Source organism: Arctopsyche grandis, chromosome 8, assembly GCF_051622035.1.
Source record: "Arctopsyche grandis isolate Sample6627 chromosome 8, ASM5162203v2, whole genome shotgun sequence".
Taxonomy (NCBI): Eukaryota; Metazoa; Arthropoda; class Insecta; order Trichoptera; family Hydropsychidae; genus Arctopsyche; species Arctopsyche grandis.
Genome location: NC_135362.1, coordinates 28,077,206 through 28,089,233, shown reverse-complemented (window position 1 = coordinate 28,089,233; position 12,028 = coordinate 28,077,206). Strand labels below are relative to the sequence as shown.

Genomic DNA, 12,028 nt, shown 5'->3' with positions numbered 1-12,028 from the left:
ACAGGATGAAAGCCCATCACAAATTGAATTTCCGCGAAGTTTCGTCGCTTTTCATTATCCTCCTATTTCAGGTTTACATTTTTAAAAGCGGCGAAGTTTTTTCTTTATAGCTTACAGGACGCTTTTTGTGAGTGCATTTGTTTAGATAGAAGTTCGCTTGCGTTCGGCTGCAACGGGAAAACGGGCAAAAAAATCGATACGGCTCGATTTTTTCTCTCTGAAAATATACCGGGAAAAACCTTACAAATAGCTAGTTTGAAAAAAAATTTAGAAAAAGTACTTCTACGAGAATTTTTTCATCATCTCTGTTCGGCACCAGAGCATCTATTCAACTGGAGAGTTCATTGAGTTGGAAATAGTTTGTATGGAAAAAGCTTTAAATTGTACAAATACAAATAACACATACGCATATATTATATGTACGTATAAAAACGGCGATTAAATATTTTTAAATAAATTTAATTTCGTTTTGACATTATACATGAATATAATACGTACTAATTAGTAAGGTTTCATAATTAAATTTAAACTAAGTTGAATATTCATGATACACATACATATTTTAATCTGCCAAAGCTTTCACTCACAAATTTACATAAACTAAAATTCATGTTTGGTTTGGGGTATTTTGTATGCAAAATTTTATATTTCTATTCCGCTAACTCATTTTAAAATGGCACGCATTTAGACGTTAGATGTTATTGTATTCAGACGACAGAATTTTATATTCAATTTAAAAATGGAAATATGTATGGTCTTATCATATTTGAGCCGTTATAATTGAAGTGGCATTAGTTTACTTTTCTTTATTTCGATAAATATCTTGCAAAACATTAAATATAATGTTTTGTGTTTAACAATATTTGAAAATACTGGTGGCCTGTAATACGTTTATTCTGCTTATGGACATATCGAATTAAATGAAATGATAACAATTTGTGAATTAAGTCAAACAAAAATAAAGCTTTTGGAACTAAAAATGACACTTTCAAATATAACGGGTCATACAATAACATGAGTTATTTATTTTGTTGTTTCTTTTGTGTAAATTTGAATTCGGCTATTTTTGTACAAAGTATTTTTAGCATTATTTACATCATGTATTTATTTTCAGTAGAGTTGTCTACACGTGTTTTAACATCGGGGTTGAATTTATTGTAATATTAATTTACGTTGTGATTTAATTTTCATTGTTGACGATTTTTTTTCCATTAACTGTGACTGCTTTTTCGTCTGCGTGTAGCCTTTTCCCTCCTTTATTTTCTTATTGCATTATACGAAAGTGCCGAAGGAAAGCTGTATAGATAGACGAATAGGTCACAGGTTTTCTAAATTGTCAATCTTAAAAGTGAGTAGATTTTTTATGTCTTTCCACAGGAATGGACTCACCGAGTCTTACGACATTTTCTCCTTTCTTCGTCTTCTATTTTTCTTTTTATACATCATGAAAATGGCCAAAGCCTCGACACGCCACATTACTTTCGTCATTTTATTTCACCACTGATAAAATACCTACACCAGATGCTGTGAAGTACACTGGCCGCTAATGAGTTGAACAAAAAGTAAAACGATTTTTTTCCGACGAAATATTCGTCTTCAGTTAGAGATTTTGCGCATGTAAAAAATTGTGGAGATTTCTGTCAACACTCAGTGTAACAAGTTCTTTATTTATATTTATGGTTTCGTTGAAAGCTTCAAGATTGATGGTCCTCGGTATGTTTCCTCTCCGGAAGTAGAATTATTTCTTTATATATATAATATAAAAAAAACATCACATCACTTCAGTTGATTGTCAAAACAATTTTGTAAGACTTTTTTTGCCGTTTTATACGTACGTTTGTATATAGAGAATAGAGAGGCTTTTCTATAAATATTTACACACAGTTCAGTGTTCCGTAAATGGAGGATAATCGCAATAAACGAGCGAGTTTATAGAAAAGTTTTCGCACTAGTGAAATAAGGATAAAAGAGAAAATAGTTGGCAATCTCGACACGCGAACGGGAATCAATGTTTATTAGATACTCTACGGCATGATTGAAATTTATCATCGATTTAAATATAAATTGGGCACAAATTGAATACAATTCTTATTGGATATCCAAAGTATCGAATTGATTGTAGCCGAGAGGGATTTTCTTTCATTTTCCTTAGATATGAGCGTAGTTTGTCGTCAGATTGGGTCTATTTCCGGGATCGCATTCTTCAGCGTAATCGCAATACTTTCTCAATATTACACTCAATTTACGGCGAAAGTGAAATGTGAGGATAGGCTTGTAAAATTCCATCATTGCCCCCTGAGAGATAAAGATGGAGATAGACGTGGATACGACCGGGTTGGCAATTTTCCGACTCTTCGTGAGGGCTTGGGCTTGATCGGTCGCGATATTGCGAAAGGCGTGCAAATAACGCGACACGTCTTAAGACACAGACGGACTTTAATGGAGCGAACGTGATCGAAAAGGAGACTTATATATGCGTATATTATATCGTAGGGGGGGGGGGATTTATGGTAAACGATGTCGATTTTCGGTGAAAATTTGCCCGGAATGAAATAAAATAAAGTGAAAAATAAAAAAAAAACTGTCGAAGAAGCGCCCTATTCCATATTCAGATCCGACCACGCAAGGGTGAATGAATTTATCAAACCTTTCCCGGCGAGTGCGCTCGAATACTTTCGCATACATTTTCAAGCCCATTTATCAACTTGCAAATATGAATCTAGATATCTATACCTGACAGGTATTTATATATACATTCGTGTGTGTACAATTTGAAAAAAAAATCGTTGGCGGTTAAATGTTCATTGATTTTAAAGCATCCGCTCGAACTTGTACTACCGTTATGGGTTGGGATTTTCCGCGTTGAAAATTTGCATTGTAATATTTGCTATGAATCTTTATGTACTTTTTATTTTATTTGAGAGCATCCGGAGCAGTGGTTCTTAACCTTTTCTTGAAATCTGAAAATATGTTCCCATTTTCTAGGGGGTCCTTGAATAATTTGGATTCTATAATTTAGAAAAATACATTTATTGCAAGCTTTTTTTCTTAGCGCAGATACTTAGCCACTTCATAGGACACTTTTAACAAGGGCTTTTGAATTGTTGCGGTACATAATTTTATGATTGTACCACTGGTGTTTCGAGCAATAAGGCGTTTTGGCAATCGAGCCTTCTTTGACTTCGAGATGTTCAGACTATGACCTGCTCCTTCACCACCATCCACATTGTTTAAATATTCTAACAACTTTGATGGTTTAAGATTGGAGTTTGAAAACATCTTGGAAACATAAGAAAACATCTTTTTCTGTTGCACAAGTGAATCCGTAACCAACATAATAGTTTTTCCACTGGCTTTTATTTTTGAAATGGCGGGATTTACTGCGGTCAAATAATAATTAATAAATAATAATTAGAAATAGTGTATAAAATAATAATAATATATACGTTTGTGTGATCATTATTTCCCATACGGGCTTTAATCACTGAAGTGTGTATTTGTTTCTGCTTTAAAATGGTAGATAACGTTTGCCATCCAAATTTCGTGTGTGTACACATGCTAGTCTCAATAAGTTTTTTGTTATATATCTATCTATGTATGTATCTATCTATGTATATCTCTATCTATGTATGTATCTATCTATGTATCTATCTATCTATCTATCTATCTATCTAACTATATAGCAGATAGCTTTTTGCTATCTGCCACTGTCGCAAAAATAATTGTAAACGGTATACCAGTGGAGACGATGGTGTGCAAATTCTGAGGAAACTGTCGTTATTATTTGCGAGAGATGAGTAGAGAGCTTGACGCGATATCCTGCCATAAACTATATTATTTTAGTTATAGCTACCAAACCGCTTTCGTCACGAAAAAAATTGGCCGATGTCATCAAATATTAAAATAGTTTTCAAATATCACAAAACTAAATTTATATTGTTAGAAACGCCTCCCGCACCCCCGATTAAGAACCACTGATCTAGAGTATGTTGTGGTCAATAAAATAATCAACCGGCTATATTTTATATTCAAATGGTATAAATAAATGTGCTCTTTGTATGGTTGGTTTATTGGTACCCATTTTTGAAATGGTTCCTCAAAATTGGTAAAAAATCATCTTTCCTGTTGTCACAAATCTTCTGTATTTATTGTGTGTATAATTTGTAAAAAATATGTACAAAATCTAAATCCATAGATGTCTCAATGGATTAATTATGTGATTAATTAATTAATTAATTGTTATTTCGTGTTCTTCAGCTTCTGGAAATACAGTTTAATAAAAAAAATGCTGCATTGTTTGTAATTAATTGTCCAGGAAGGCGCATTGGGGTCTTCCTGTCAAGCCTTCCTGGTATATACCTATAAATATATTGGTAAAATAAAATAATATATTTGTAATAATATACAAATATTTTTATGCGTAAAGAACCGAATATTCAAATCGATGGCAAACTTTCCAAGAATTCAAACATGGCAATATTTCATTATGATTAATAATAAAATTACCATTTCGGTATAGTTTAACTTTGTCGCGTCTTTCACGAAGAATTCGCACGGTGACGTTTTCAATTTCGTCGAGAGCAATCGATACCGATGTGTACCGAATTGTAAACAGCGGAAAAAAAAATACAAACAGACAGAATGGATATTGTTATTTTGGCTAGACGTCGAACGATACCATCTATGTACATTTACAAGAAACTTTGGATAACATTGTGAACGACAAACAACACTTGCATCGGATATGTATACTCGTAAAGTTGCATTTGCAAGTTAGGCGTTTTACGTACATTTGCAGAGAATGGAATTTATACGACTGATATAAAATATTGCGCTCAAAATTTTACTAACGAGAACGAGGGGTTTTGTTTCTCCCCAGAGAGCTATTTTACACTGAATAATACATTTTTGCCCGAAGGTTTAAAACGGAAAGACGAGAAACTCCTACATGCAATGCGAACTGACCGCATATTCGTATCCTGGCTTTTGATGCAATTTTAAATACAACTGCGGTGAATTTCCGAAAAGTTAATAATGCCGTGTTTGAATTTGAATTCTGTGGACTAGTTATATCTCGTTTGGAATTGCGTTGACTGTTTGAGATATAGCTTTATTCCACGAAACGCATTAACCTTTGAAGGACGGAGCGTCGAGATCGAACCTCAGTAATTTTTAATCAAAATACAGCTTTTCTCAATACAAATGGGTTCAATATATATCTAATTAATCATTTTATACATCAATATTAAAAGTTTTAGTCCTATAGCATGTTTTTGACTATTTTTGTATTAAAAAATAACGACAACCATCAACATGCAAATGCACATAGGTAAGGCCAACAGGCGACTAGATGACTCAATAGCCACGCGCCAAAAACGACGAAAACAATAGCTTACGAAAATATAGCTGTCTCTTTCTCTCGTATTGATTCATCGATCAGCAAAAATATGCAAGCGAACAGTCAAAAACATGACTTATCGCTACCGCCTTTAAATCATACTTTGGAACGTAGAAATGTATAAATGTATTTTTTTTATGATGTACCCCTTTTTTAAATCATAAAAAATCTATTAAACTAAATTTATTGTAGTACATTCTAAGAATACAAGAAATATAGGGTGTATAGCTTTGAAAACCACATAGTTATTACGAAAAACGTAAGTCTTTGTATGATGTTGAATCGAATATTCTGGAAATTCTGTCTTGAAAATGTTTCTGTATATAAGGTCACTTTATATGGAAGAAAATGCACGGAGCTAAGCGAAAACTAGCAACTTTTGCATACACAGTTTCAATATTGACATTCGTTTAAAATTGTATGAAGTTTGAAAGAACTGTTATTTTGTATGAATGAAGATATTAAATTGGATTTGAATTTAAAAATAAATTATATTTATATATATATATATATATATATATATATATATATATATATATATATATATATATATATATATATATATATATATATATATATATATATATATATATATATATAAATATATATATATATATATATATATATATATATATATATATATATATATATATATATATGATTTATATTTTATTTTATTTTATTTTAAAAAATCAATACCACAGAGACTTGACAGGTTGCCCCAAAGCGTCAATGTGATTTTAATACAAATAATAAAAATCATAAAAATTACAAAAAAAACATCATAAAAAAAATAATAAAAATCATAAATAAAAAAAAACATAAGAAAATAATAAAAATCATAAATAAAAATAAAAAAAATTTTTTAAACAATAAATTGTGGGCTGCTGTTATGACACTGCTCTTTGAAAGAAGTTTAATAGTGCATATTTTCGAGAAATTATTAAATATGCATACTTTGAAGTGAATAAAATTGATAAATTTTTTTAATATTTTGACATTTTGTATGAAATTCAACGACCAAAGTGTAAGAACATTTCTCCGTAGTACGTCGAGGAATACCTGTAAATTTTATATATAATATTGTTACGTAGGGGTGGGTGGAGGATCCAAATAAAAGGCCAAAGTCGCTTCACAGCATTTATTGGGTGATTAAGGAGTTCCACGCGCTGACAGTGCTCCGTCCAAAATGCCTTGGTATAGCCCAAGTACCTGATTATAAAGGTCAGGTCGCTCACTGCATCTTTCTCGACGCGTTTGTTTACCTATTGTTATAGTCACGTACTAGATATGCAGTCCCACGGTCTCGGCATGCAGTCCCACGCTTTTGCGCTGTCAGTTCTGAGAACTCTAGCGGGAAGAGGCTGGGTGCCGTTACCGACCACTAAGTCCATTCGGAGGTCTTCATTGTTAGACGAAAGCACTTAAGCCTGGAGATAATTCTCGAAAACCAATTATAATGGCGGCTTCTTTTAGCATATGCTCCAATACTATGTAGAATGTGTTATTAAATCGATAATTTTCTGTGTTTATTTTATGAAGTGTATTCAATATGCTTGTTTATACTGAAAAATATGTATGTATTTTCTTGATACGAAAAAAATCTGTGAAAAAATCCAAAAGTCCATTCAGGGGTCTCCTTTGTTAGACGACAGCACTTAAGCCTGGAGATAATTCTCGAAAGCCAATTATAACGGCGGCTGCTTTTAGCATATGCTACAATATAATAAGATTTCTTATATTTTAAGAATTAAATTACTCATTTGATTAATACATTTATTTTTTTTTGTTTGCAGAAAGCCTACAAAGGACCATTTTCCGTAAGGAAAACGTCAACATCACAACTCCATTCAACAGGTGAATACATATTTGATTACATAAAGCACGCTTTTAATCTGATCAATGTCAATCAATCCTATTTCATACCTTTGAAGTCTTGAACACGTCAAACGCTTATCCACCTTTTTCTTTTCACGTTTCACCTTTACGAATTTTCCCTACACGCACGCACATATGTATGTATGTACGTGACCCCTATACATATTATACCCCAAATATACATTATATACGAGTAATGAGGGGTTTCACGTTTTATTTACCCTTTTCTTTATCTCTACGGGGGGTTTTTTTTTTTACCTTACCGTGTTTTGTGGTTGTTTTTACTTGAACACGCAATGGTGTTGGTTCTAATTCGACCCCGTGGCGAAAGAAGCAAATTTCCCGAACTCTAATTTCACTTGTCCGTGCGTAAATATCCCGCCACTCTTTCAGCACTCTCCACACTCGTAAAAGGTCCACATAAAAGGTTTTATTGTTATTAGTGTGATTAGGAGATACTGCTGAAAATGTACGATCGTCCTGAGCGTGCTCTTTTGCGAAAAAAGGAGAGTAATCGCAATTCTGAAAGAAAAATACACCGATAGTTACTAGGCAATAGAATAATATATCGAGCGACTTAGCCGAAATGTTGTCCGTTTGTTTATTTATTTACTTATTTTTTGCATATCGGGCAAATTATATATGAGCGCAGACTAGACGGTATGAAACGGAAGAGGAAATGATTGATGATCGTGTGGCGGAAAATATATTATATTGTACAAGAATCCGCTTTTCCGCGAGAGCAACAGGAAAACCCGACATATTAATAACGAAAATAGCATTCATCATTTGTATGTTTAATATATTAATATAATATTAAATTAAATACCTACTGGAGTCGAAATATATATGTAGATATATGCTTTCTACATATGTATGTACACGTGTGTTCGTATTTGTGTGGCTTGTATTAATATTATATTTGTTAGTGTGTATTGCGAAATTCAAATAGAGCTTCGATACAAGTTGAATATTTGATTTTGTCGTTTGTGTGAGTATTGCTGGAATAGTTTGCGTAACTTACGCCTTAGAATGTTATTTAAATGTGGTTTATATGTATCTTATGTTCTTGAAATTTGTCTGGGAATGCTGTGTTGGGTTTTGAATTACTCTATATATACATACGTATGAAAATATGTATGTAGAAAGACTTCGGTATATTTAACGTAAGGATTTTTGATTGCTTTGTGTTATTGAATTTGATATTTATTTTATACACATATGTAGGTATAAAAATGGTAGTTTTTTTGCTCAAAAATTATATACATACATATATGTATAATACGTACTAGGGCTTCCACACCGGTTTAAACCGAAACCAAAAAGCCGGCTTTTTGACCATTTTTCAAAAAACCGAAAACCGGCTTTTTGGCTCGATCAACCGGCTTTTTAAGGTTTTCTTTAATTAATGTTTTTTCCTCAAAATTAACAATAATGAATTTTAAATTTCTATCAAAGATCAAAATAAATGTGTATAAACGCTCTTAGGTATAGGCGTATATTTCTTTGAACAAAAAAAAAAACTACACTACTTTCTTTCTTGAGCGGTATCTTTGAGATTTAGTAATGGACCAGGTCATAAACCAATAAAATATTATTGAAAGTATGTAGTTTCAATGGCCTACCCAACTTCAGGTATAGAAAGCATCCTTATCTATCGCAAATCCTTGTACTTGAAAACACAAAAAAAGTAGTCAAATGATTTATGGCAAAATGCATAGGAATTTCCGAAATATAATTGATTTTTCTTCGAAGGAATTTCCCTTTAAATATTGAGGCCACATACCTACTTTTATTATGGATTTAAAATAATCGTGATCAAATAAATTTGCCGTTTCAAATAAATTTTTTTCTGAAATTTGCAACGGTTGCTTTTGGATTTTTTAAGCTAAAACACATGCGTAAAAACAACTTTGAAATCTTTTTATCTATAATATATCTAGCTCATTTAAATCATTTAATTATATGTGCGTATTTAGGATCTGCCATTTTACGACTGTGATAGATGTACATATAACACAAATTTTATTATTTGTAATATTTGTAATAATAATATAAAGTAATGATCTTACGAAAGTTCATAATGTTTATAACTTAATTTAATTTATAAAAAACTATTTTTTTGCATAATATAGATATATATTATGCAAATATATACATATTTACATTTTTTTTTTTCGATATAAAAATTTTTAACTTAAAAAAATCGTATTTTTCTAAAACCGGTGAAAGCCGGCCAACCGGCTTTTTATTTGTAAAAAAACCGAAAACCGGCTTTTTATTTCGGGAGGTTTTTTGGAACCCCTAAATACGTACTAAATAGAACGTTCAATGATTTGAACTCTAACAAAATCGTGTTTCAAATATGTGTCACGTATTATATTTTACACTGGAAACTTAATGCACATTTATATACTTATTTTACATGTTTTTCCAAATAAAATTATTGGAAAGTAATTAATGTTAAATTTCATGCTATTATAAGTGAACTGTGGTTCTAAATTAACTGATGATGGTTAAAGTATTCGATATTTCTTAAAGAAATGTTTTAATTTTTGTATGAAGGTGACCTTTGGAAAACTAATGTAAGCTTTCTTCAATATGTATTTATTAATACAAAATATTCCTTTTTATTTATAAAATAAATTGTATTAAATTAGCTTGATATGAATAAAGAAATTCCAACTATAAATAAAATTAATTTTGAACTGTAAAACTATGTATATTTTAGATTACATTTTTGTGTAATTGATTCAAAATAGCATTGAAAATTGCATTTTAAAATGTTAACTATATTGCTAATTAAAACAACTTCATAATGGTTGAATTCAATGTTTTTGAGTTGAATTTATAAGTATATATATGTATGTAAAATTAAGAAAAAACCATTCTATGCATATAAAATACTATAAGGCATAAGATAAATCAATTCTTAATAAAGTTTCAGCACAATACAACACGAAAAAAATAGGTATATTTATTCAGTCGAACCCCGAGTGCTTCAAAACTTTTTTTTTACACACTTTGAGAAGCCCTATTTGAATCAATCATTCTATACATTCGGTACGATGATATTACTCGTAGACTGAATGACGGGTACATACATTTTGTATGTATTTATTTCATCTGCTGCTAGGTTTTCCTTTTCCCATAGCGCACGAACCAATACCGTGTCTTTTTATTACAGTTTATTCCCGCTTGATGGAATAAAATATTTTTTGTACACAAACTGCACACAAAAACGTATCGAATACTGCTTTTATATATATTATATAATACATATATTATATGTACGCCATTTCGTGATTGAATCGTATCGTATTAAAACGGACGCGCGCCGTATCAATAATTCATCGAGCGTGAGAAAATTTTTCCTCACTTCTGAATTTTCTTCTGTGCAAATTCGCGAGGAAAGTCCTCGCGGGCGTCTCGAGTCCGGTCGCCTTTTTAGACAATGGGACACATTAAAAAATGTTTATTCGTCGAATAATAAATCAAGTCCAACAATGAGCCGCAATTTAATACATTTGTCAACGTCGAAGGCTTATCTGAGAATTGCCTTTGTGCGGTTTCGTCGTCGACGCGTACATGAATAATTTAACAGAATGTTTATTTTATAAATGTTTATATTTATAATAAATTTAAATGTTATTTGCGTCGAGTTTTGTGAATTCGATACGGTGCGTGATGCAAAACGCCCGCCGGATGGGGTGAAAATATGATAGATAACACCTTTTTCCATCTCCGGAAAATTCGCCCGCGTAATTTATGCGCGTTCCGCGTGCGTGTCAAAATTGTAGTATGCAAATGGCGATTTATCATATTTGAATTCGCACAATTCATAAATTTCAAATGAGGTTGCGATCCGCGATTGCGTAAAGGGCGTCGTAAAAAAAGTTACGACCGATTGAAAGTTCTGTCGCATTTTTGTATGTAGAAAACGATATCACTTTTTGAACATATGAAAATTTTGATAATTTCAATCAACGCTTCATAGTTACGGGTGTATTTTACAAGATTATTATTATTTAAGTGACATTCCTGACCAAAATTTTGATCTGATTTTGAACCACTTCCACTCTTTAGGTCGCTTTGATGTCTTGTCGACATACGGTGTTAAGATAAAATTGAAGTTAGTTATTGTCTCCGATACGAGGAGTTGAATCATCAACGGAGTCATTAAATATTGCATCAGATTGAAGCGGTGGCCTGTGATGATGATGAAGCTTTCCAAACACGTCTTTCTACCGCCTCTTCACAACTAAAAAGTTATAACAGATACTTTTTTCTCTTTCATTTACTCTCACCTCATATATGTAAATGAAATATTACCGACATACGGAAGATCTAAGTAATCTAATGTAACATCTTAGTAATCTAATATCTTTAACATAAAGCTAGAGGAGTTTAATCATTAACAAAATCTTAACATCAACAGAATCTTTTGTCGGATTGGAGCGATGACAGCCCACTTATACGGGTCTTTCTACCGCCCCTTTACAATCTACTTAGACAGTAGTCAAAGTTACTTTTTAACTGTCATTTATTAAAATAATGTATACCATTTACAATCGTAGTACAAATAGTTGTTCTGTTATAACACCTACTTTGTTATATATACATATGTCAATCAATGTTTCGTCCGATTGAATATTAGTAAACATTTTAATTTGGATATTATTAAAATTTTATCGATCAACCCCACTATATTTGATGTAAAAATAAATAATTATTTATTATTATTATTTTAAA

General features: G+C 31.6%; 1 protein-coding gene across 1 annotated transcript in view; it reads left to right on the top strand.

The window, feature by feature from the left end:
* LOC143915705 (spondin-1-like) overlaps positions 1-12,028 on the top strand; it is a 209,890-nt gene that overhangs the window by 35,477 nt on the left and 162,385 nt on the right. Inside the window, exon 2 of the mRNA XM_077436459.1 lies at positions 7,195-7,255. The gene's annotated coding sequence lies outside the window, so the exon portion shown is untranslated. The remainder of the gene's footprint in view (positions 1-7,194; positions 7,256-12,028) is intronic.